Source organism: Zalophus californianus, chromosome X, assembly GCF_009762305.2.
Source record: "Zalophus californianus isolate mZalCal1 chromosome X, mZalCal1.pri.v2, whole genome shotgun sequence".
Lineage (NCBI taxonomy): Eukaryota > Metazoa > Chordata > Mammalia > Carnivora > Otariidae > Zalophus > Zalophus californianus.
Window position 1 is genome coordinate 76,879,535 of NC_045612.1, and position 27,902 is coordinate 76,907,436.

General features: G+C 34.6%; 1 protein-coding gene and 1 pseudogene across 2 annotated transcripts in view; one reads left to right on the forward strand and one right to left on the reverse strand.

Annotated features, from left to right (window-relative positions):
- The window catches only part of ZC3H12B (zinc finger CCCH-type containing 12B), a 245,107-nt gene that overhangs the window by 204,005 nt on the left and 13,200 nt on the right, over positions 1 to 27,902 (reverse strand). For both annotated transcript variants that reach the window (XM_027608563.1, XM_027608564.1), the window contains exon 2: positions 2,466 to 2,644. The gene's annotated coding sequence lies outside the window, so the exon portion shown is untranslated. The remainder of the gene's footprint in view (positions 1 to 2,465; positions 2,645 to 27,902) is intronic.
- LOC113930412 lies at positions 3,899 to 6,152 on the forward strand (annotated as a pseudogene).

A 27,902-nucleotide genomic window follows, 5' to 3' on the forward strand; every position in this document is an offset into this window, starting at 1 on the left:
TGGTTTGTTGGGACTTTGTTGATTACTGATTCAATTTCTTTACTGGTTATTGGTCTGTTCAATTTTCTATTTCTACTTGTTTCAGTTTGGTAGTTTATATGTTTCTAGGAGTTTATCCATTTCTTCCAGATTGCCCAAATTATTGGCACATAATTTTTCATAATATTCTGTTGTAATTGTTTGTATTTCTGTGGTGTTGGTTGTGATCTCTCCTCTCTCATTTGTGATTTTATTTATGTGGGTTCTTTCTCTTATTTTCTGATAAGTCTGGCTAGGGGTTTATCAATTTTATTAATCTTTTTCAAAGAAACTGTTCTTTGTTCCCTTAGTGTTCATTTGATTCCCTTTCCCTTCACATTGTTAGGGAATTTTGTTGTCCACAAAGTACACTCACATTTATTATCTCAAGTTATTCACACAAAATTATATGAGATATGGATTATTTTCCCATGTTAGAGATGAGAAAACTGAAGTTCAGATAGATGAATGGCTATAGAAGATACAATATATATACAATGGAATATTATTCAGCCATAAAAAAGAATGAAATCTTGCCATCTTCAACAATAGGGATGGAGCTAGAGAGCATAATGCTAAGTGAAATAAGTCAGTTAAAGAAAAATACCACACAAATAACTGAAGTTCAGATAGATGAATCACTATAGAAGATATGATATATATACAATGGAATATTATTCAGCTATAAAAAAGAATGAAATCTTGCCATTTTCAACAATATGGATGGAGTTAGAGAGTATAATGCTAAGTGAAATAAGTCAGTTAAAGAAAAATACCACTCAATTTACTCATATGTGGAATTTAAGAAAGAAAACAAATGATCAAATTTAAAAGAGAGAGAGAAAGAGAGACAAACCAAGAAACAGACTGTTAACTATGGAGAACAAACTGATGGTTGCCAGAGGAGAGGTGGGTGGTGGGGATGGATGAAATAGGTGATGGGGATTAAAGTGTACGCTTATCATCATGAGCACTGAGTAATGTACAGAATTGTTGAATCACTATATTGTACACCTGAAACTAATATAATACTGTATGTTAACTATACTGGAATTAAAATTTAAAAAAACTTAATAAAGAGGGCATGTGTTGTGAAGAGCACTGGGTATTATATGCAACTAATGAATCATTGAACACTACAACAAAAACTAATGATATATATTTGTTGGCTAACTGAACATAATAAAAAAAATAAATAAAAGAAAACTGTATCAGAGAGGCAGAACTAAAATTCAAATTCAGGTTCTTTGACTACAAATCAAAAGATCTTGCCACTATACCACAGTTGCCAATAATTTTTATTAGACAGTTATAAAAAACAATTAAAAGTTTAAACACCATGTGGAAGAACTTCTAAAGACTATAATTTAATAAAATTAAATCAATATTTCCACTTTTCTTTGAAACTATGACCTCAGCCTAGCAACTCCGTATTAGACATGTCACCAGAGGCAAGGGAAACAAAAGCAAAAATGAACTATTGGGACTTCATGAAGACAAAAAGCTTCTGCAATGTGAAGGAAACCTAAACATTTCTAAATTATGAAAATAAAAGAGGCTTAAATTCCTTAGACTGATCAAATGTCCAAAGGTATGTGACATGAGTCTACAATCAGTTGAAATAAACTTTAAACTGCTGCTTTAACTAAATAAATAAAGCACATTTCATAATAGAAGGCTACATTTCTATACTTACCTGCTCTAGGTACATATATTTGCTCTAGAAAATTTGGTTTCCATTTACATACTATCTAAAGAAACTCAGAAGAATCAAAAAGAAAAATGTCAGAACCACAGCCATTTCACTACTGAGAATAGTTGCTTCTTTCTCTAGCACTGCCTTTTCCTTAGGTGCATATATTGGGGTTGCTGAAGAATTTTCTGAATATACTATGTCAGAAACTTTCCTCAGAAAATTAAAATTAAATAGAGGTTTAATTCTTCATAAGAAAACCATGAAATTATATAGTTATAGCTTTTTTTAGATATTGGTCTTCTTTACATACAATGTTAGAAGTCAGAGAGACCTGTGTCTAAAACACAACCCTAAACTTAATAGCTGCATGGCCTTGGATAAGTCAAATAATCTATTCAAGACTGTTTTCTATGTGTAAAATGAAGATAATACCACATACGTCATAGGATTATTATGAGGATTAAATGGGATAACACATATTTTGATACTTGGTTAGTAAATCTCAATAAAAGTTCATTTTCTCTTACTCCCTCCTAGACCTATTTCCTGTTAAAAAATCTAAAAAACTAAGAATAAAATCTTCTTCAGATTTTCACTACCACTTTGATAGCTCAACTTTTCTGAAAGTAAACTTAATTTTCTTATAAAAGTAGTCACAGCTTGTCATATTATACAGATCATGACAATCTTCTTACAATAGTCTACTCTAACACAAAAAGCCCTCAACAACAATAACCACCAAAGTACCTACCTCTTAACTTTTCCAATGTCTGGCACATATCCTCGACCAGCTTAATTCTACTTTGGAGGTCTATAGTCCACATCTGTATTTCTTACTTGTGTGGCTTATTCATCATATCATGGTTTTTTATCCTCTGTTGCTGAGTCAGAATTGTAAAAAATAATCCAAAGCCGTGGAATGAGAGATTCCTATAGAGTTACATAAGCAGAAGGCAAACCTATGGTGAGAATTCAATAAATCATTCTCTGAAACACATTTTACCCATTTAAAGTTCTGTACTACAGTCAGGACAGCAAAAGATTTGGATCTCGAAGGTTGATAGTTCTTCTCAATGATTGTGCCAATCTGAGGTGTTTTATATATATTGACTCAGAATCTTCTATAGGCCTAAGAGAACTTATCTCGTAACTATGGATAAGACTCAATCTAAAAGAACCATAGCCAAATTACGTACACACACACACACACACACACACACACTTAAAAGAGAAAAACATATATGAACAGTGAATTTAAGGAGAACTACTTTATCTAGACTTTTCATTAAGTAGCAGAATATTTCCAGATAGATCCTATGTACAGTTTGCAGATTAAGTATTACTATTCCCTCTTGTTGATCTATGCAAAGTGAAGTAAGATCATAAATGTTAAAGGACCACAATTTAGAATAAACATTAATTTCCTAAAGACTTGGAATTTATATTTCCACCTTAGAGAGACTTTTCTATTTTTTAGTTCATTTGCAGTCATATTAACTAAAAAGTCACACATACAATTTACAAATTTGACCGAAACAAGAAAAATACTTGGATAAAACTAGCCTTGAAATTTCTTACTTATTTCCTTCTACTTCACTTCAAAATAAATGGATGAATCATCTTCCTGAAAAATTTAAAATGTTAAATTATTATACTAATAACCAATTATCAATTTATAACTTAAAGTTACTTAAAACATGTTTCTCAACTAGAAGTTAGAGCATTAAACCATGGTCTAGGAGCAAATTATGGCCTAACAAAGGATTGTGGAGGTCCTTATCATTATTTCCACTTACTAGCTTTATGTATTTTTTCATTCCCTGAATATTACTTTTAGTAGTGTGGTAACTACACTTTCCAAACTTTAAATTTGACCATAATATCTCATAAATAAGGTTTTTGTGTTGCTTCTTGGTGCCAGATGCAATCCAAAAAATATAACTTGGACTTTGAAAAAACTGGAACTTATGGAACACTCTGATGGCTTGGAAAGATAATGGGAGATAATTCTTGAAATTAAATATGTCTTGGAAAATTAGGTTACTATATGAATAGGACATCTGAGTGAATGATACTGGATAGGTAAAAAAATTTGTTGAAATTCACAACAGGAGGAACTCTTCCCCTCATTTGCATCCTACAACTTGCTTGACTGATGGCACACCCTGTGGTTGCCCCACAGAAATGCCTTGATTACCTGCAGTTCTTCCTGAAATTAGGCCAGTGCCCAGGGCACTGGCTCCTCATCTCATTCAGACTCATTCCAAAGAAGTAAAATTTGGTGTAGATGCCTGAGCTTTAATGCTTCAATGTGTAGACCTTTTAGTCGATGCTGTAGCTGTTACTGTGGGGCCAAAGGGAAGAACAGTGATTATTGAACAGAGTTGGAAAAGACCCAAAGTAAAAAAAGATGGTGTGACTTTTGCAAAGTCTATTGGCTTAAAATATAAAAATATCGGCACTGAACTTGTTCAAGATATCAGTAACATAAATGAAAGAGGCTGGGGGTGGCACCCTTACTGCTATTTTCCTAGCACACCCTATTGCCAAGGAAGGCTTAGGAAAGATTAACAAAAGTGCTAATCCTGTGGAAATCAGGAGAGGTGTGATGTTAGCTGTTGATGCTGTAATTGCTGAACTTAAGAAGCAGTCTAAACCTGTGACAACCCCTGAAGAAATTGCTCAGATTTCTACGATTTCTGCAAATGGAGACAAAGAAATATGCAACATCATTTCTGATGTAATGAAAAAAACTTAGAAGAAAGGGAGTCATCACAGTAAAGAATGGAAAAACACTAAAGGATGAATTAGAAATTATTCAAGGCATGTAGTTCAAGTGTGAGTATATTTCTCCATATTTTATTAATACATCAAAAGGTCAGAAATGTGAATTCCATTATTCTATATTCTATTGAGGTGAAAAGAAAGTTTCCAGAGTCCAATCCACTGTATCTGTTCCTGAAATTGCCAATGCTCCCCATTAGCCCTTGGTCATAATTGCTAGATGTTGATGTAGAAGCTCTGAATAAACTCATTTTGAATAGGCTAAAAATTGATCTTTTGGTTGTAGCAGTCAAAGATCTAGGTTTTGGTGACAATAAAAAGAACCACATTAAAGAGATGGCTGTTGCGACTGGTGGTGCAGTGATTGGAGAAGAGTGATTGACACTAAATCTTGAAGAAATTCAGCCTCATGACTTAGCAAAAGTTGGAAAGGTCATTGTGACCAAAGATTATGCCATGCTCTTGAAAGGAAATGGTGACAAGGCTCAAATTGAAAAATGTTTTCAAGAAATCATCAAGAATTTAGATGTCACAACTAGTGAACACGAATAGGAAAAACTGATTGAACCTCTGGCCAAACTTTCAGATAGAGTAGCTGTGCTGAAAGTTGGTGGGACAAATGATGTTGAAGTGAATGAAAAGACAGACGGAGTTACAGATGCCCTCAATGCTACATGAGCTGCTGTTGGAGGCATTGTTCTGGGAAGGGGTTATGTCATGGTTTGGAGCATTCCAGCTTTGGATTCAATAATTCCAGGTCCTGGGGTGCCTGGGTAGCTCATTTGGTTAAGCGGCTGCCTTTGGCTCAGGTCATGATCTCAGGGTCCTGGGATAGAGCCCCATGTTGCATCAGATTCCATGCTCAGTGGGGACTCTGCTTCTCCCTCTCCTTTTGTCCCTCCCCCTGCTTGTGAGCTCTCTCTCTCTCAAATAAATAAATAAAATCTTTTAAAAATACATTATGTGTTAAAAAAAAAAGAGAGAGAAGATAGTAGGAAGGGAAAAATGAAGGGGGGAAATCAGAGGGGGAGATGAACCATGAGAGACTATGGACTCTGAGAAACAAACTGAGGGTTCTAGAGGGGAGATGGGTGGGGAGATGGGTTAGCCTGGTGATGAGTATTAAAGAGGGCACGTATTGAATGGAGCACTGGGTGCGAATGAATCATGGAACACTACATCAAAAACTAATGATGTAATGTATGGTGATTAACATAATAAAATAAAATAAACATAATAATTATTATTATTAACATATTAAACATAATTATTATTAACATGATAAAATAAAATTTAAAAAAATAATTCCAGCTTCTGAAGATCAAAATATTGATATAGAAATTATTAAAAGAACACTCAAAATTCCTGCAGTGACCATTACTAAGAATGCAGGTATTGAAGGATCACTAATAATTGAGAAAATTATGCAAAGTTCCTCAGAAATGGGTATGATGCTATGCTTAGAGATTTTGTGAATATCGTGGAAAAGGGAATAATTGACTCAACTAAGGTTGTAAGAACTGTTTTATTGGATGCTGCCAGAGTGGCCTCTCTGTTAAGTACAGCAGAAGATCTAGTCACGGAAATTCCTAAAGACCCTGGAATGGGTGGAATGGGTGGAATGGGATGTGATATGGGAGGTGGCATGTCCTGATTCTTATAATAGTGTTTTATTAATAAACTGTGAGATGAAGTTCAATGCAGTGATCCTTACCAATAACTTAGAGAAATCAGTTGAAGCAAATGACTGAAGAAAAGCTTGGCTGATGTTTAAGAAAAAACTATAACCAACAGTTACTGGTTTCAGTTAACAACATATAATGGTTTACTGCTGTCATTGTCAATGCCTACAGAAAATGTATTTTGTATTTTTGAATAAAAACACATTCGTACATTCCTGATAACTAAGTTCAAGAGTCATGTAACAAATGTGTTGCTTTCAACTTAAATCACTGAGGCATTTTTACAACTATTCTGTTAAATTCAGGATTTTAGTGATTGCCATTACCAGATAAAAAAATGAGAAGCAGCCTTTCCATGGAGAGTAAGAATAATTGTGTCTGAAGTAGAAAAATAATCTAATTAGATGACATTCTCTGTTAATAAAAATTTGTTTAAAGTTTTTTTTAATTTTTATTTAAATTTAATTTAATTAACCTATACTGTATTATTAGTTTCAGAGTTAAAATTTAGCGATTTATTAGTTGTGTACAACACCCCATGCTCATTACTTCAAGTGCTCTGCTTAATGCCCATCACCCAGTTACCCCATCCCCCCAACCACCTCCCCTTCAGCAACCCTCAGTTTGTTTCCAGTAGTTAAGAGTCCCTTATGGTTTGTCTCCCTCTCTGTTTTTATCTTATTTTTCCTTCCCTACCCCTAAGTTCATCTCTTTTGTTTCTTAAATTCCACATATGAGTGAAATCATATAGTATTTGTCTTTCTCTGAGTGACTTATACGCTTAGCATAATATCCTCTAGTTCCATCCATACCATTGCAAATGGCAAGATTTCATTCTTTTTGATGGATAAGTAATATTCCACTGTATCTATACACCGCATCTTCTTTATCCATTCATCTGTCAATGGACAACTGGGCACTTTCCATTTATTAGTTACTGTGAAAATTAATGCTATAATAAACATTAAGGTGCAGGTGCCCCCTTCAAATCACGATGTTTGTATCCTTTGGAAATAGACCTAGTAGTGCAAATGCTGGGTCTTAGGGCAGCTTTATCTTTAACTTTTTAAAAATATTTATTTATTTATTTACTTATTTATTTATTTCTTTATATTAACATATGTTGTATTACTTGTTTTCAGAGGAAGAATTTAGTGATTCATCAGTAGCATACAATACCCAGTGCTCAGTACTTCAAAAGCCCTCCTTAATGCCCATCACCCACTTACCCCATCCCCCCAACCACCTCCCATCCAGCAACCCTCAGTTTGTTTCCTACAGATAAAGGTCTCTTATGGCTTGTCACCCTCTCTGTATTCCTCTTACTTTATTTTTCCTTCCTGTCCCCTATGTTCATCTGATTTGTTTCTTAAATTCCACATATGAGTGAAATCATGTGGTATTTGTCTTTATCTGACTTATTTCACTTAGCATAATATCCTATAGTTCCATCCATATCGTTGCAAATGCCAAGATTTCATTACTTCTGATGGCTGAGTAATATTCCATTGTGTATATATATACCACTTCTTATTTATCCATTCTTCTGTCAATGGACATCTGGGCTCTTTCCATATTTTGACAATTGTGGACATTACTTCTATAAACATTGGATTGAATGCACCCCTTTGAATCACTGTTTTAGTATCCTTAGGATAAATAACTAGTAGTGCAATTGCTGGGTCGTAGGGTAATGCTATCTTTAATTAATTAATTGATTAATTTTTATAACACATACTGTATTATTAGATTCAAGGGTAGAATTCAGTGATTCATCAGTTGCATATAACACCCAGTGCTCATTACATCAAGTGCCTTCTCAATGCCCTTCATCCAATTATCCCAACACCTACCCACTTCCCCTCCAGCAACCCTCAGTTTTCTATAGTTAAGAGTCTCTTATGGTTTCTCTCCTTCTCTGTTTTTATCTTACTTTTTATTTCCTTTCCTTCCCCTATGTTCATCTCTTTTATTTCTTGAATTCCACATATGAGAGAAATCATATGGTATTGGTCTTTCTCTGACTGACTTATTTTGCTTAACATAATACCCTCTAGTCACATCCATGTTATTGCATATGGCAAGATTTCATTCTTTTTGATGGCTGAGAGAAATTGTGAATATATATACCATATCTTCTTTACCCATTCCTCTGTTGATAGACATCTGGGCTCTTTCTGTATTTTGGCAATTGGGGACATTGCTGCTATAAACATTGGGGTGCATGTGCCCCTTCGAATCACTATTGTTGTATCCTTTGGATAAATACTTAGTAGTGCAGTTGCTGGGTCAAAAGGTAGCTCTATCTTTAACTTTTTGAGGAAACTTCATACTCTTTTTCAGAGTGGTTGCACCAGTTTGTATTCCCACCAACAGTGTAAGAGGGTTCCCCTTTCTTTGCATCTTCGCCAACAGCTATTGTTTCCTGATTTGTTAATTTTAGCCATCCTGACTGGTGTGAGGTGGTATTTCATTGTGGTTTTGATTTGTATTTCCCTGACGCCAAGTGATGTTGAGCAGTTTTTCATGTATCTGTTGGCCATTTGTATGTCTTCTTTGGAGAAATCTCTTTTCATGTCTTCTGCCCATTTCTTGACTGGATTTTTTTGGTTTTGGGTGTTACATTTGATAAGTTCTTAATAGATTTTAGATACTGGCCCTTTATCTGATAAGACATTGGGAAATATCTTCTCCCATTTCATAGATTGCCTTTTAGTTTTGTTGACTGTTTCCTTTGCTGTGCAGAAGCATTTTATCTTCATGAAGTCCCAATAGTTCATCTTTGCTTTTGTTTCCCTTGCCTTTGGAGACAGGTTTAGCAAGTTGTTGCAGCCAAATTGAAAGACATTGCTGCCTGTGTCCTCCTCTAGGATTTTGATGGATTCCTGTCTCACATTTAGGTCTCTCATCCATTTTGAGTTTATTTTGGTGTACAGTGTACAGTGGTCCATTTTCATTCTTCTGCATCTCACTATCCAACTTTCCCAACACCATTTGTTGTAGAGACTGTTTTTCATTTGATATTCTTTCCTGCTTTGTAGAAAATTAGTTGACCACAGAGTTGAAGGTCCATTTCTGGGTTCCCTATTCTGTTCCATTGATCTATGTGTTTGTTTTTGTGCCAGTACCATGCTGTCTTGATGATTACAGCTTTGTAATATAGCTTGGAGTCCGGAATTGTGATGACTCCAGCTGGTTTTCCTTCTCTTCATTCCTTTGGTTACTTGAGGTCTTTTCTGGTTCCATGCAAATTTTAGGATCATTTGTTCCACCTCTATGAAAAATGCTGATGGCATTTTGACAGGGGTTGTATTGAATGTGTAGATTGCTTGGGTAGCATAGACATTTTAACAATATTTCTTCTTCCAATCCATGAGCATGGAATGTTTTTCCATTTCTTTGTGTCTTCCTCAATTTCATTCGTAAGTGTTCTATACTTTTCAGAGTACAGATCCTTTACCTCTTTGGTTAGGTTTATTTCTAGGTACCTTATGGTTTTTGGTGCAGTTGTAAATGGGATCAATTCCTTGATTTATCTTTCTTCTGTCTCATTATTAGTGTATAGAAATGCAACTGACCTCTGTGCATTGATTTTATATCCTGCCACGTTGCTGAATCTTGTATGAGTTCTAGCAATTTTGGGGTGGATTCTTTTATGTTTTCTACAGGGTATCATGCCATCTGTGAAGAGTGAGAGTTCAACTTCTTCATTGCTGATTTGGATGCCTCTTATTTCCTTTTGTTGTCTGGTTGCTGAAGCTGACTTCCAGTAATATGTTGAACAGCAGTGATGAGAGTGAACATCTCTGTCATTTTCCTGACCATGGGGGAAAATATCTCAGTTTTTCTCCATTGAGGATGATATTTAATGTGGGTTTTCACATGTGGCTTTTATGATATTGAAGTATGTTCCCTCTATCCTTACACAGTTGACAGTTTTTTTCAAGAAATGATGCTGCATTTTGTCAAATGCACTTTCTGCATCTATTGTGAGATTCGTGTATTCTTATCCTTTTTTTTCATTAATGCATCACACTGATTGATTTGTGGATGTTGAATCACCCTTGAAGCCAAGGAATAAATCCCGCTTGTTCATGGTGAATAATCCTTTTAATGTACTATTGGATCCTACTAGCTAGTATCTTGGAGAGAAATTTGGCATCCATGTTCATAAGGGATTTTGGTCTGTAATTCTCCTTTTTAATGGATTCTTTGTCAGGTTTTGGGATCAAAGTAATGCTGGCCTCATAGAATGAGTTTGAAAGTTTTCCTTCCATTTCTATTATTAAAACAGTTTCAGAAAAATACGTATTAATTCCTCTTCAATATTTGGTAGAATTCCCTTAGGAAGGCATGTGGCCATGGACTCTTGTTTGTTGGGAGGTTTTTGATTACTGATTCAATTTCCTTGCTGATGATGGGCCTGTTCAGGTTTTCTATTTCTTCCTGTTTCAGCTTTGGTAGTTTATGTTTCTAGGAATACATCCATTTCTTCCAGATTGCCTAATTTGTTGGCATATAATTGCTCATAATATTCTATTAGAATTGGTTGTAATTCTTTTTTTTAAGATTTTATTTATTTATTTGACAGAGAGAGACACAGCGAGAGAGGAACACAGGCAGGGGGAGTGGGAGAGGGAGAAGCAGGCTTCCCACAGAGCGGGGAGCCCGATGCATGGCTCGATCCCAGGTCTCCGGGATCATGACCTGAGCCGAAGGCAGACGCTTAACGACTGAGCCACCCAGGCGCCCCTGGTTGTAATTCTTAAGTGTTGGTTGTAATGTCTCCTTTTTCTCTCATGATTTTATTTATTTGAGTCCTTTCTCTCCCTCTGTCTCTCTCTCTCTCTTTTTTTTTTTTTTTTTTGATGTCTGGCTAGGGGTTTATTGATCTTATTAATTCTCTTGAAGAAGCAGCTCCTACTTTCCTTGATCTGTTCTACTGTTTTTCTGATTTCTATATCATTGATTTATGCTCTAATCATTAGTATTTCTCTTCTTCTGGATTTAGTCTCTATTTGCTGTTCTTTTTCCAGCTCCTTTAAGTGTAAGGTTAGGTTGTGTATTTGAGAATTTTCTTGTTTCTTGAGAAAAGCCTGTATTGTTATACTTCTCCCTCTTAGGACTACCTTTGCTGCATTCTAAAGGTTCTGAAATGTAATGTTTTCATTTTCATTTGCTTCCATGTATTTTAAAATTATTATTTAATTTCCTTGTTGTCCCATTCATTCTTTAGTAAGATGCTCTTTAACCTCCATGTATTTTTGTTCCTCCCAATTTTTTCTTGTACTTGACTTCAAGTTTCAAAGCATTGTGGTCTCAAAATAAGCATGGAATAATCTCAGTCTTTTTGTATCAGTTGAGAACTGATTTGTGACCCAGTATGTGATGAATTTTGGAGAATGTTCGATGTGCATTTGAGAAGAATGTGTATTCTGCTGTTTTAAGATGAAATGCTCTGAATATATCTGTTAAATCCATCTGGTCCAGTGTGTCATTCAAAGCCCTTGTGTCCTTGTTGATCTTCTGCTTAGATGATCTGTCCATTGATGTGAGTGGCGTTCTAAAGTATTATTGTCGATGTGTTTCTTTAATTTTGTTATTAACTCGGTTATATAATTGGCTGCTCCAAAGTTAGGGGCATAAATATTTACAATTTTTAGATCTTGTTGGGCAGACCCTTTATTATGATATAGTGTCCTTCTTCATTTCTTATCACAGTCTTTGGTTCAAAATCTAGTTTGTCTGATATATGGATTGCTACTCCAGCTTTCTTTTGATGTCCATAAGCATAATGAATTGTTTGTCATCCCCTCGCTTTCAGTCTGGAGGCATCTATGAGTCTAAATGAGTCTCTTGTAGACAGCTTATTGATGGGTCATGGTTTTGTTTGTTTGTTTGTTTTATCTAATCTGAAACCCTATGTCTTTTGATTGGAGCATTTAGTCCATTTACATTCATGGTAATTATATAAAGATATGAATTTAGTGTCATTGTATTACCTATAAAGACCCTTTTTCTGTAGATTGTCTCTGCTCCTTTCTGGTCTATGTTACTTTTGGGCCCTATCTTTGCTTACAGGATCCCCCTTTAATATTTCTTGCCGGGCTGGTTTAGTGTTCAGGAACTCCTTTATTTTCTGTTTGTCTTGGAAACTCTTTTATCTCTCCTTCTATTCTGAATGACAGTCTTGCTGGAAAAAATACTCTTAACAGCATATTTTTTCCCATTTAACACACTGAATATATCATGCCAGTCCTTTCTGGCCTGCCCGGTCTCTGTGGACAAGTCTGCTGCTAGCCTTATGTGTCTACATTTGTAGGGTAAGGATATCTTGTCCTGAGCTGCTTTCAGGATTTTTCTCTTTATCTCTGAAGTTTGCAAGCTTCACTATTGTATGTCATGGTGTTGATCTAATTTTGTTGATTTTGATGCAGGTTCTTTGTGCCTCCTGGACTTGAATGCCTGTTTCCTTCTCTGGATTGGGGAAGTTCTCAGCTATAATTTGTTGAAATAAACCCTTGCCTCTCTCTCTCTTTCTGTCTTCATCTTTTGGGACCCCTATTATCTGGATATTGTTTTGCTTTATGGTATCACTGATTTCTCAAAGTTTCCCTTCATGATCTTTCTGTTGTTGTAGTTGTCTTTCTGTCTTTTTCTCAGCTTCTTTAATTTCTATCATTTTTTTCTTGTATATCACTAACTCTCTCTTCTGCCTCATTTATCCTAACTGTTAGAGCCTCTATTTGGGACTGAATCTCAGTAATAGTATTTTTAATTTCGTCTTGATTAGATTTTAGTTCTTTTATTTCTCTACTAAGGGATTCTCTAGTGTCTTCTATGATTTTTTCAAGCCCAGCTAGTATTTTTTATAATTGTTGTTTTGAATTTTTGTTCTGACATCTTACTTATATCTGTACTTATTAAATCCCTGGCAGTGAGTGCTACCACCTGTTCTTTCTTTTGGGGTGTGTTTTTCTGTCTCATCATTATATCCAGAAAATAATAGAAGAAAGAGAGAGAAAAGATAAATATAACAACACCAAAACAAAACAAAACAAACCAGAAGAAAACAAAATAAGAAAAAAATCAAAGAAAACATAAAACAGAACAAAACACTAAACTAGATCCTGGGTGTATTTTGGTCTGTTTGTTAAAAGAAACTAGATTTGCAAAATAGGGTAGAAAGAAAAAAATATATATATATATACAAAAATAAAATAATATATATATACAAAATAAAATGAAAAGAAACCAAAATAAAAAAATGTATATATATTATATATAACATATATATAAAAATAAAAATTAAGAAAGAATTTAAAAAATAAGAAAATATCCAAAAAAAATAAAACTGAAATACTAAAAAAAAATTAAAAAACCCATGAATGCTATATACTGTTTTCCCCAAGACCTGAGGTTTTGCAGTTCTCTATGATGGGTAAACTTGGTGCTACCTAGTTTTTCCTGCTGGTCTTCTGGGGGAGGGGCCTGTTGTGCTGATTCTCAGGTGTTCTTGCCCTTGTGGAATTGTGCCTCCCTTGGCATGCATCTGGCTCCATGTAAATGGTTCCAGATTCCACTATATGGCACTGTTTTGCTCCCTGAAGATTTTCAGCAGCAACAGAGGAGATGAAAATGGCAGAGCCCCACTCTTTAGCCCTGGAGCTGAAAGTTTACACCCCCACTCTTCAGTGAGCTCTCACGAAAAAGCAGTCAATCACTCTTGTCTCCCTGGTTTCTGACCAAACTCTGTGTTCACCCCGCCTGTGACCCAGCATTTTTATCTCAGGCACATGACCCAGTTTTGAGTCTCCAAAATTTATGGACTCCTGTGGCTTGGACCCACACGGTTCCTCCCAGGGGAGGGGGGGGTCTCGTCCCATTTCTACCTTTTGCTGGGCCCTTGCCCAGAGAATGATCACGCCACCATGCAGTTGATCTCAGTTTATGGCAACACAAAGCAGAAAGCTGTCTCCTAGTCTTGTTATTTTCAGCCAGCTTCCCTGCTCTTGTCCCTGGAAACCCTGCTGGACTCAGGCACCTCCGTTCTTCTTGTGACCCCAGGGATCCTGTGACACCATACTGTCCTACCTCAGATTCTGCCATGCTTCACCACCTGAGTACCATAATGCCAGCATCATCCCTCACTGTAGCAGACTTCTGAAAGTTCTGATTTCGTGCTCTACTTCTTATAATACTTTGCAATATCTTCCTTAAGCAAGGTCCCTCCCCTCCACCTTATCTTCCATTATATCACCCTAGATTCACATCTCCACACCTCTTACCTTCCACAGAAGTGGTTGCCTTTCTATTTGTGGAATTACAGCAATTCTTTTCTAAGATGTCTGATTGATGTTTCAGGTGCTCAGAATGATTTGATAACCATCTATCTGAATTCCAGTGACCAGACAAAATTAGGGTCCCTTACTCCTCTGCCATCTCAACTCCTCTCTCTCCCTTATTTTCTGAACCTAAATTTGTTTAAAGTTTTAAAAAAATGTCAAGACAAGAGAAACTGGCAATATTTAACATGAAATCATTAGAAAATATATTCCACAGTTCATTTAGAAATATGTGAATTTCAGGAAAATTGCACATGATTTTCTCCAAAGAAAGCCATGACTCTCTCTTAGATGTGAAACATGTTGAAGAGTGAAATGTTGCTCTGGAGTTGATACCTCATGTATATGCTATCAGGATCTTAGGGTTACTTACTACTTAACTTGACATTACCAATTTGTGGAGAAATATATTCCCACTGACATCTAAGTTGGCCATAACTGTAAATATGCTGTTAGCTGAAGTTGCTTATTGCCATAGCTATCATGATGAAAGGGTCAGCCTTGTTTATCCACATATGACCCTGAGAGATTCCCTTCTGATTCTACAGTTTTAATGATTTATAGATGCAATAATACTACATTTGTGGACAGCCAAGAAAAGGCTCGCAATCTGCCTCTGGAGTCTAAAAGGATATTAAGAAGATTGTTCTCCATAGCTTTCATTCTGCTACACTAAACTTCTTAAGGACAAGGTGAGACTTAGTGTAAGTCCCCTGTGCTAAGCATCACATATAGTAGATGCTCCAAAAATAGCTGCTAAATAGCTTATAAGATCCTCCAGGAAGAAAGAACTTTCTTGACCTTCCAAGTTTTTCTTTTTGTCTTCATCACTGAATAGCAGCTATTTCTTTGATTTGGTTGTTATCTTATAGGCAAGCAAGATAGGAGGCAAAGTTTTGAGGCAGCAGATAAAATTATTCACACAATGATGCAAATGTGGATATATGTTTCAAAGGAGCTGCTACTCACCTACCTTCCTGTGTGCCCAGGATAAGGGAGCTAGATGGGTGGTCATTATCTGTCTTTCCAAGTGCCACCTATGAAACTATGGTCCTTAAAAGAAGCAGCAGTATCTTGAAACTTGGCTGTTTAGGTTACTTCTTTGTAGAAGAGAAAGAAGAAGCACCATTGGTGACTATTAACCATATGTCTCCCTCAAAGTAAAATCTTGCTAGAATACAGAAGGGAGTGAAGAAAATTAGGAAATGGTATCAGTCTTTGCTAGCTTTCCAAAAATTTAAACTTTACAGTGGTCTGACTGGACAGGAGAGAGAGAGAGAAGCAAATTAAAATAAACATGAACTTGCAATAGCAAAGAACAAATGCATACACAAAAGGAATCTGAGAATTTTCTAAGTTTCATGAGCAAGTTAAAGGGATAACTATCACAACACATGACCAAGATGAGGAAGAAAGAAGTCTCTATAAGAAAAAGAAGCCAAACCAGGAAACTTGTTTTCTATTTCTACCAGTTGGAAAGAAGAATCATATCTCTTTTTGCAGCTGTTAAATCAGAAACCATTTGTTCCCCTAATGGGGATAAAAACTTTCATTTGCTCTAGTATGTATGTGTGTATGTACTAGAGCAAAAGAATATGGTATGTATAGTACATACTAGTATGTCTAGTACTAGTGTGTATAGTACATACTATATATACATATATATAAATATATATGTGTATGTGTGTATTACTATATATAATATACCAAGGACAATATCACACAGTTCATATGTAGTAAATCATTAATATAGGTTAGCCAATAAGAACCAAACCAATCCAAATTGAGATTATTAAGTAGTGTAATATGTGTACTAGCCCATAGACTGACCTACTTTCATATATTTTCTTTGGGGGAATTAGCTTTGTATGGTCTTGTTTTATGTTCTTACACAAATATTGCTTTAAGAAGGCCATTAAACCAGAGAATAAATCTGTACAATTAAGGAGCTTGGGCAGGTTGGCCTGCATGTGTAACTATTAATCATGTTTGTTCATGATAAAAATACATTCCAATCAAAAGGCTTTATTTGAGTTTGACAAAGTGAAAGTGACAGATAGATTGGGTTTTTTTTAGTGTCCCAAATCTTTTACTGAAGTCCGGAAGCAAAGCAATAGAATTCAGACTGAGCACAAATATTGTTGATGTGCTAAAAAGTGAACAGTCATGATGATATTCTTACCATGTTTTAGTCAACATAAATCAACTTTCCAAGAATGTCAAAATTTATCTATTACTTAAAACTTAAAGGAGTTCTCTAGCTATAGTCTTTAGTATGAGAAACACTAGAAGAAAAAATTCTCAAAAAAGATGTTTTCATAAATTTAATCAGAAGAATAAATTAATATCCTAAGTGAAATAAGTCAGAGAAAAAATACTATATAATTTTACTTATATGTGGATTCTAAAAACCAAAACCAACAAACCAACAAAAAAGAAATGGAATCATAAACACAGCAAACCAACTGTTGGTTGACAGAAGGGATGGGATTGAGGGGAATGAGTAAAATAGGTGAAGGGGACTACTAGATACAAGCTTCCAGTTATAAAATAAATAAGTCACTGGGATGAAAAACACTGCATAGGGAATACAGTCAATAATATTGTAATAATATTGAATGGTGATAGATGGTAAATAGCTTAATGTATAGAATTAAGCATAGCTTAATGTATAGAACTGTGGTGAGCGTAGCTTAATGTATTGAATTGTCAAATTAGCATGTTGTACACCAGAAACTAATATAATATTTTCTGCCAACCGTACTTCAATTTAAAAAAATCTCATACCTCAAAAAAAGTCATACAAATTATAGTTTACCAAACAATTCCATATATTTACCTCAATTGAGTTTTAAAACCAACATATGAAATAAACAAGGTAAATATTTTTATTTCGCCAATACCTAAATGAGAAAACTGAGGCTGTGAAATAATATGTGACTTATTCTGTGTCATAAAACTCCAGACTGGTGGAGCTAGAACTAGAATATAGGCCCTCTCACCCAGAGTACCTTTTTCCTTCTGCATTTTAGACCACTGCTGAGTAGTATTCCACTATATGGGTATATTATAATTTGTTTATTCATTCACTTGCTTATAAGCTTTTGGGTTATATGGAGTTTTACAATAAAGCTGCTATAAATATGTGTATACAAATCTTTGCATGGGCATATGCTTTCTTTTCTCTTGGTTAATAACTAAGAGTGGAATGACTGGTTCGTATGGTAGTTTTATGTTTAACTTTTTAAGAAACTGTCAATCTGTTTTTCCAATGTAGTTCTATCAATTTATGTTCTCACCAGCAATGCATGTATGAGTTCTAGTTTCTCTACATCTTTGTTAACATAGTTTTTGGTGTACTCAGTATTTTTTATTTTAATTTTAGTCATTCTAATATGCAATAATATCTCATAGTGTATTTAATTTGTATTTACCTAATGATTTGAACATCTTTTCTTATGCTTATTTGAAATCATTATCTCTTTTATGGTGAAGTGATTATTCAAATATATTGCCTTTTTAAAAATTGGATGATCTGTTTTCTTATAAGTAGTCTCTTATTTTTATTTTTATTTATTTGTTTATTTGTTTATTTTGGGGGGCAAGAATAAACCATACTTTGGTTCAAAGATTTTACAAACCACTAAACTATGAATTTAACACCACTATAATTACTAATACAGTAATATACTAATAGCAACCATGTATTATAATCTCAATTTTATGTGTTGAAATCAAATGATAATAAAATAAAAGTATACAAAATTGTCTTAAAAATGAAAACTCAATGTGAGCAAAACAGTTTTTGATTTCTCTTTAAAAATAAAGATGTTCAAAAAGTACTCATAGGTATTAATCATGCTAAAGGACTCAGTTGGAAATAATTGTGGCTTGTTTATAAATATATCTTCCCAATCAGTATATAATCTGAAAGAGCTAATTCTTGCTGCTGTGAAAAAAAAAATAACACAAAATTACATTCATGACTCAATTATGTAACAACTAATATACTGTTTTATTTTTTTATTTTATTATGTTATGTTAGTCACCATACAATACATCATTAGTTTTTGATGTAGTGTTCCATGATTCATTGTTTTCATATAACACCCAGTGCTCCATGCAGTACATGCCTAATATACTGTTTTATAAGGTAGAACGTTAAAAATGTGTATTATTTTGCTTTCATTTATGATTAACTTTTCTCTATTTTACATAGTATTTTGTTTATATTTTGAATATGACTGTATTTTCTTTTTTAATTTAAATTCAGTTAGCCAAGTTATAGTACATCATTGGTTTTTGATATAATGTTCAATGATTCATCAGTTCATTGTAATATAATTAACATATATTATTGTATTATTTTCAGGTATAAAATAATAATGAATCAACAGTTTTATATTTCTCAGTGCTCACCACAATAACTCTTAATCCCTTTTATTTACTTAACCCATCCCCTTCACATCCTCTCTGACAACCACCAGTTTTTTTGTATTTAGAAATCTGTTTTTGTCTCTTTTTATTTTTTTTCTTTTGTTTCTTAAAATTCACATTTGAATGAAGTCATATTGTATTTGTCTTTATCTGTCTGATTTATTTCACTTAGCATTATAATCTCTAGGTTCATCCATGTTGTTGCAAATGGCAAGATCTTATTCTTTTTTTTAATTTAAATTCAATTAGCCAACATATAGTACATCATTAGTCTCAGGTGTAGTGTTCATCAATTTATCAGTTGTGTATAACATCCAGTGCTCATCACATCACATGCCTTCCTTAATGCTCATCATCCATTACCCCATCCCCCACCCACCTCCCCTCCAGAAACCCTCAGTTTGTTTCTTATAGTTAAGAGTCTCTCATGGTTTTTCTCCCTCTTTGATGACTTCCCATTCAGTTTTCCCTCCCTTCCCCTATAAGATCTTATTCTTTTTTATGAGTGAGTAATATCCCATTGCATATATATATATATATATATATATGTACATATATATACACAAATATATGCTATATATATATATATATATAGCAATCATATCTCCTTTATCCATTTATCTACTGATGGACACTTAGGTTGCTTTGATACCTTGGGTATTGTAAATAATGCTGCGCTAAACATAGCAGTGCACATATCTTTTCGAATTAGTGTTTTTTGTGTTCTATGAGTAAATAACAAGTACTGGAATTATTGGGTCACTTGAAACTTCTATTTTTTTAATTTCCTGAGGAAACTCCATCCTGTTTTCCACAATAGCTGCATCAATTTGCATTCCCACCAACAATGCATGATGGTGCCTTTTTCTCCACATCCTTGCCAACACTTGAAATTTCTTGTCATTCTGACAATTGTAAGGTGATAGCTCATTGTGGTTTTGATTTTCATTTCCCTGATGATTAGTGACATTAAACAACTTTTCATGTGTTTATTGACCATCTGTATATCTTCTTTGGGAAAATATCTATTCAGGTCTTCTGACCATTTGTTAGTTAGACTGCTGTTGTTGTTTTTTTTTTTTTTTTTGGTGTTGAGTTGCATACATTCTTTATAAATTTGCATATAAACCCATCATCAAATATATTATTTGCAAATATCTTCTCCCACTCAGTAGGTTGCCTCTTTATTTTATTGATGGTTTCCTTTTCTGTGCAAAAGCTTTTCATTTTGGTGTAGTCCCAGTAGTTTATTTTTTATCTTATTTCTCTTGCCAGAGGAAACATATCTAGAAAAATATTTTTATGACCAATGTCAATGAAATTACTGCCCATGTTTTCTTCTAGGAATTTTACAGTTTTAGGTCCCACATTTAGGGCTTTAATGAATTCTAAGTTTATTTTTGTGTATGGTGTAAGAAATTGGTCCAGTTTCATTCTTTTGCGTGTAGCTGTCCAGGTTTCTCAACACCATTTGTTGAAGAAATTGTCTTTTCCCCATTATATCTTCTTGCCTACTTTGACATAGATTAATTGGCCATAAAACCTTGGGTTTATTTCTGCACTCTATTCTGTTCCACTGATCTATGTGTCTATTTTTGTGCCAGTACCATAATACTGTATTGATTACTACAGCTTTGTACTATATCTTGAAATCTGGGATTGTGGTACATCCAGCTTTTTTTTTCAAGATTGTTGGGCTGTTCAGTATCTTTTGCAGTTTCACACAAATAAATTTCCTAGAGGAGAACACAGGCAGTAATTTCTCTGACATTGGCCACACCAACATTTTTCTAGTTATGTCTCCTAAGGCAAGGGAAATGAAAGCAAAAATAAACTATTAGGACCACATTAAAATAAAAAGTTTGTGCACAACAAAGGAGATTATCAACAAAATGAAAAGACAACCTACTGAGTGGGAGAAGATATTTGTAAATGATGTATCCAATAAGGGGTTAATATCCAAAATATATAAACAACTTACATAAGTCAACACCAAAAAAAAAAAATCTGATTAAAAAATAGGAAGAGGATCTGAATACACATTTTTCCAAAGAAGTAAAGATGTTCAACAACAATAACCAACAGGGAAATGACAATCAAAACCAAAATGAGATATCACCTTACACCAGTTAGAATGGCTAAAATAAAAATGACAAGAAATAACAAACATTGACAAGGATGTGGAGAAAAAGGAACCCTTGTGCACTGTTGGTGGGAATGCAACCTGGTGCAGCCATTATGGAAAACAGTATGGAGGTTCCTCAAAAAATTAAAAATAGCAATACGTAATGAAATAATAATTGCACTATTGGTTATTTACCCAAAGAATATGAAAACACTAATTTGAAAAGTTATCTGCACCCTTATGTTTATTGCAACATTATTTACAATGGCCAAGATCTCGAAGCAACCTAAGTGTCCATCAATAGATGAATGGATGAGGAAAATGTATATATAAACAATGGAATATTACACAGTCACAAAAAAGGATGAGATCATGCCATTTGAGACAACATGGATGGTTTGGAGGGTATTATGCTAAATGAAATAAGTCAGAATGAGAAAAACAAATATCATAAGATTCCACTCATAGGTGGAATCTAAAAAACTTCAAAAACTAAACAAAAAGGAGACTCACACTTATAAATAGAAAGAACAAACTGATGGTTTGAGGGGAAGGGGATAGGAGTTGGGCAAAATGGGTGAAGGGGAGAGGGAAATACAAGCTTCCAGATATGGAACAAATAAGTCACAGGAATAAAAGATACAACATAAGGAATACAGTCAATAATATTGTAATAGTGATGTAACAGGACAGATTGCATCTATACTTGTCATGACATTGCATTATGTCATGTCAAATCACTAGGTTGTACACCTGAAACTAATCATGTGTCAACTATACTCAAGTAAAAAATCTATCCATAGACCTATATGTAGGTCTATCCTGTCCTTCCATTTTTTGCATATAGCATGTTTTATTTAACCATTCTCCAAATGATTGTTCTGTAGTAATCCTTACTAGGCTTTAAAATAGGAGCTCAGAAGCACTTTCAAATTAACTTGCCTTTTAATATATTCAAATAAATGAATGAACTCAACCTCAAGAGAAGACTTTTTAAAATGTTATTTATAGTTCCAAATTATTCACTAAATTGATAACAATATAATAGGCACTTAATACTTCTAGAATAAATGGATAGATGAAATAAAAATTAAAGAAATACATATGGTGGAGCTTAGCTCAGGGCCTCCTAGAAGTATGTACACAGAAGCAGATTTGGGGCATCTTGTGCCTTATGTTCAAAAACAACTCTGTTTTACCAGATGGAGCCCGAATTTAATTTCCAAAGCTATCAATTCTGGTCTACTACTTTAGTTATGTAGCAAGGGCAAATTATTTATCCTTATGAGGCTCAGCTTTTTCATCTGTAAAATGAAGAGAATCAGAGAAGGTTAATGGGTTGGCCTAGCTAGATGGTTAAATGGGATATAAATAAGAAATTCTAAATCACTATAAACATAATGAGGCTGAGAAAATTACATTATCTAAACTCTCTTCTCATAGAGAGCATTACATGAGAGTTTGGAAAGAATACTTTAATAAGTGTTGGTAGTAGTGGGTTCTAAAGGACACACTTGTATGGCTGATAAACTGTCTTCTGAGGAAAGGAGTGTTCTGCTAATTTTAGGGCCATATTTGAAGTGCCTGTAACATTAAAAGTAATTGAGTTATAGATTTCTGGATATGTTTGCTCCATGAAGACAGGAATTTGTGCTTAGAACAGAATGTGGCCCACAGTAGGTGCTCAATGTATACTTAAATGAATGAATGAGTGAATGCTGCCTGTAGTCCTTCTCTTCTCCCATACAACTTTCACTATCACCTTTACATAAACATTGAAAAGTATCAAAAAGTCAGTTTGAAGGTATGCATTATTATTAGATTACTGAAGTTATGCTACATTTCCATCTAGACCTGGAGCTAAGAATACTTATCTCACAGGACTCTTGAGAAGATAAAAATAGAGTATGTGAGAAAATGTCTGGTTTAGTGCCCAATACATTGTAGGTAATCAATAAATGTTAGTTGCCTTCTGTCCTGTCCTAGGAAAAATATCTATTCAGTTTTGCAGCAAGCATGCACATTTATCCATCCTGGTCCTTGATATTTTTATATATTCTTTGTATTTTCAACTTTCAACAACTTTATACTTTATAAAGTATAAATATCTTTATACTTTCAACCTCATTCCAACCCCTAAAATATATTGCAGTAGTAAGTATCCTTCCCTCTGTCAAGCAGGGACAATGATTCTTTAGGTCTTTCTGGACAATTCCTTACTCCAACTCTCAGTCTATCAGGGCTGGGGAACCCACACCATTTGGATCAATATGAAAGTAAGCTCTACCTAATTCCACAGGTTATTTCTTCTATGGTGTTACAATTACCATGTGCATAGGGATTGAACAAAAAATTCATCCATTTTCATTCATTATGAATTATTTAATTGTCCCAAAAGCTAATAACTGAATTATTATCCAGAACCATATGATACCTACTATAATTACTTGACAAAATAATTTATGAAGAAAAAAACAGTCTAGAAATTGTAGAAGGTAACCAACTAACTTTTAAAAGAAAGGAACTGAGGACAATGTGTAAGATAGTGGTAGAGTAGGCAGACCCTAGGCTTGTCTCTTCACATGAACACAACTAGATAACTATCAAATCATCCTAAATACCCCAGAAGTTGACCTAAAGACTGACAGGACAAAGTATACAACTAAAGCGAGAGAAGAGGCCACATGGAAGGTAGGAGGTGCAGAGACAGGTTTTAGGGGAGAAACACATTGTAGGTGCAATGGAGGGGAGAGAGCTGTGGTAGCAGAGAAGGGTGAGAAAGAGAGAGGAGCACACAGGGACACACACAAGAATGGTTTTCCCAAAGCCATTAGCTTGGAAAAAAAGAGGGGCTGAAAGCCTGGAGTTTTACAGGTTAGCAGGATAGAGCCTGGAGGACACTGCACTGATCCTCAAGACAAAGCAGGGACACAATCCAGGGGCAGACAGCATGGAAACAGTGATCTGAAGAGTGCCTGTGGCACACAAAGGGGAGATGATTTGATCTTCTAAAAGTGTGACTCCGAGAGGCAGCATTCACAGAGATGCCTCACTGGGAAGAAAGGAGTGGGCTAGTACCATTTCCCTCCCATGACCCTCAGAATAAACACAGAGCCAATTGCAGAAAGGAGCACAGTGCTGATGACACTGATGGCCTAACATAATTACACAAGCCCCATTCCCATGTACCCTGGCAGAACTGCCTTTCTGAGTTCCAGCATAGGAAGCCCCTCCCCCAGAAGACTAGGGAAAAAAACACAACCTGTCCCAACCAGGTGTCTTGACCAGAGAGTTCTGCAGGGCTTCAAATCACAAGCACACCAGAGCACACTTAGCAAAAACTCAGCACATTCAGGACAGGGATGAAACACTGACCACAGCAAGGAGACCCTCTGCAGATGACTGGTCTAAAGGATAGAACAGCCAAAACACAATGGAAGAGCACAAGCAGCACACAAAAGAGACACTTCCCTGGGCACTACATAATCTACTTCATAAGGCAATTACGTTCAGAAGCAGGAGGCATAACTGACTTTTCTAACGGAGAAGATAGAGACATAGACAAAATGCAAAGATAAGGGAATTTATCCAAATGAAAGAACAAGATAAGGCCACAGCCAGAGATCTAAATGAAACAGATATAAGTAACTTGCCTATTGAGAATTTAAAGCAACAATCATATAAAATACTGGCTGGACTTAAGAAAATAAAATAGAAGATATTAGTGGGACCCTTAAGAGAGAGATAAAAGAATTAAAAAAGAAACCATCAGAGATGAAGAATGCAATAAATAAGATGGGAAACAGATTTGATGCAATGAACATCAGGCTTCAAGAAGCAAAGAAGTGAATTAAACACCTAGAAGATAAAGTAATGAAGTTGAATAAAAGAAAGGAAAATTATGCAACATGACAATAGACTTAAGGAACTCAGTAACTTCATCAAACATGATAAAATCCATACTATAAGAGTCCCAGAAGAAGGAGAGAGAGAAAGGGGGACAGAAAATTTATATGAAAAAAGAATAACAGAAAACTTTCTTAATCTGGAGAAGGAAATAGACATCTAGATCCAGGAGGCACAGAGAACTCCCATTAAAATCAATAAAAGCAGGCCAACACCAAGACATATTGTAATTAAATTTGTAAAATATAGCAATAAAGAAAAAAAATCCTAAAAGCAGAAAGAAAAAACAAGTCCCTAACTTACAAGGGAAGACCCATAATGTGAAATGCAGATCTCTCCACAGAAACTCAGCAAGCCAGAAGACAGTGGCATGATATATTCAACGAGCTCAAAAGGAAAAATCTGCAGCCAAAAATACTCTATCCAGCAAGGTTATCATTGAGACTAGAAGGAGAGAAAAAGAGTTTCCAAGACAAATAAAAACTATAGGAATTTGTGATCTCTAAACCAACCCTGCAAGAAAAATTAAAGGGGACAGTTTGAGTGCAAATGAAAGACTAAAACAGTCAGAGGCAATAAAGGACCACAGAAAATCTCCAAAAACAATGACAAAACAAGTAATAAGGTGGCACTAATACATAACTATCAATAATTATTCTGAATGTAAATGGACAAAATTCTCAAATCAAAATACATAGCATGTTAGAATGGATAAAAAAAAAAAACAAGACCTGTGTATATGCTGCCTACAAGAGACTCACTTTACCTAAAGTAACTTGTGGATTGAAAGTGAGGGGATGGAGAGATACTTATTATGCAAATGGATGTGAAAACAAAGCCAGAGTAGAAATACTTATTTTAGAAAAACTAGGCTTTAAAATAAAGTCTGTAACAATTGACAAAGAAGGGGGTTAAATAATCATAAAGGAGATAATCCACCAGAAGATGTAACAATTGTAAATATTTATGCACCCAAAATGGGAGCACCCAAAGATATAAAACAATTAAAAAAACATAAAAGAATAATTGATAAAAATACAATAATAGTAGGAGATTCTAACACCCCGCTTACATTGATGGAAAGATCATTTAAATAGAAAACAAACAGGCAAACAGTGGCACCATATGACACATTGGTCCAGATGGACTTAACAGAAATATCCAGAACATTCATCCTAAAACAGCAGAATACATATTCTTTTTAAGTACACACGGGACATTCTCCAGAATAGATCACATATTAGGTCATAAATCAGTCCTCAACAAATATAAAAAGACTGACGTCATACCATACAACTTTTCTGACCACAATGCTATGAAACCAGAAGTCAACCACAAGAAAAAATCTGGAAAGACCACAAATACATGGAGGTTAAGCAAAATGCTACTAAAGAATGAATGGGTCAACCAGGCAATCAAAGAAGAAATAAAAAATACATGGAAATGAATAAAAATGAAAACACAACAGTCCAAATCCTTTGGGATGCAAAAGCAGTCATAAGAGGGAAGGATAAAACAGTATAGGCTTGCCTCAAGAAGTAAGAAAAATCTCAAACAATCTAACCTTACACCTAAGGGACCTAGAAGAAGAACAAGAAATAAAGCCTAAAGTCAGCAGGAGGAAGGAAATAATAAAGAATAGAGCAGAAATAAATGCTATAGAAACTAAAAAAAAAGCAATAGAAAACATAATGAAACCAGATAGTTCTTTAAAAAATTAATAAAATTGATAAACCTGTAGCCAGATTTATTAAAAAGAAAACAGAAAGGACCCAAATAAATAAAATCATGAATGAGAGAAGAGAGATCAAAACCAACACCACAGAAATGCAAACAATTATAAGAGAATATTATGAAAAATTACATGCCAACAAATCGGACAACCTGGAAGAAATGGATAAATTCCTGGCAATATACAAACTACCAAAACTGAAATTGGAAGAAATAGAAAATATGAATAGACTGATAACCAACAAAGAAATTGAATGAGTAAACAAAAATATCAAAACAAACAAAAGTCCACGGCCACAAGAATTCACAGGGGAATACTACCAAACATTTGAAGAAGAGTTAATATCTATTATTCACAAATCATTCCAAAAAATAGAAAAGGAAAGGAAACTTCCAAATTCATTCTATGGCACCAAAATTACCTTCATCCCAAAACCAGACAAAGACACAATGAAAAAGCAGAATTACAGACCAATATCCCTGATGAAGATGGATGCAAAACTTCTCAACAATATAATAGCTAATAAGATCCAACAGTCCATTAAAAGGATTATTCACCATGACCAAGTGGGATTTATTCCTCGGCTGCAAGCATGTTTCACATGTCCAAAAATATCAATGTGAGACTCAATTAATAAAAGGACAAGACCATATGACACTCTCAATAGATGAAGAAAACGCATTTGACAAAATAAAGCCTATTTTCTTGATAAAAACTCTATTCAGTGTATGGATAGAAGGAACATACCATAGTATCATAAAAGACACATATGAAAAACCCACAATGAATATCATCCTCAATGGAGAAAAACTGAGAGCTTTTCCCTTAAGGTCAGGAACACAACAGGGATGTCCACTGTCACCACTGTTGTTCAACATAGTACTGGAAGTCCTAGCCTCAGCAATCAGATAACAACAAAACCTATAAAAAGCATCCAAAATGGCAAAGAAGTCAAACTGTCACTCTTCGCAGATGACATGATACTTCATCTGGAAAACCCAAAAGACCCCACTCCAAAATTGCCTGAATTCATACAGGAATTCAGCAACGTGGCAGGATATAAAATCAATGCACAGAAATCAGTTGCATTTCTATACACTAACAATGAGGCAGAAGAAACAGAAATCAGGGAATTGATTCCATTACAATTGCACCAAAAACCATAAGATACCTAGGA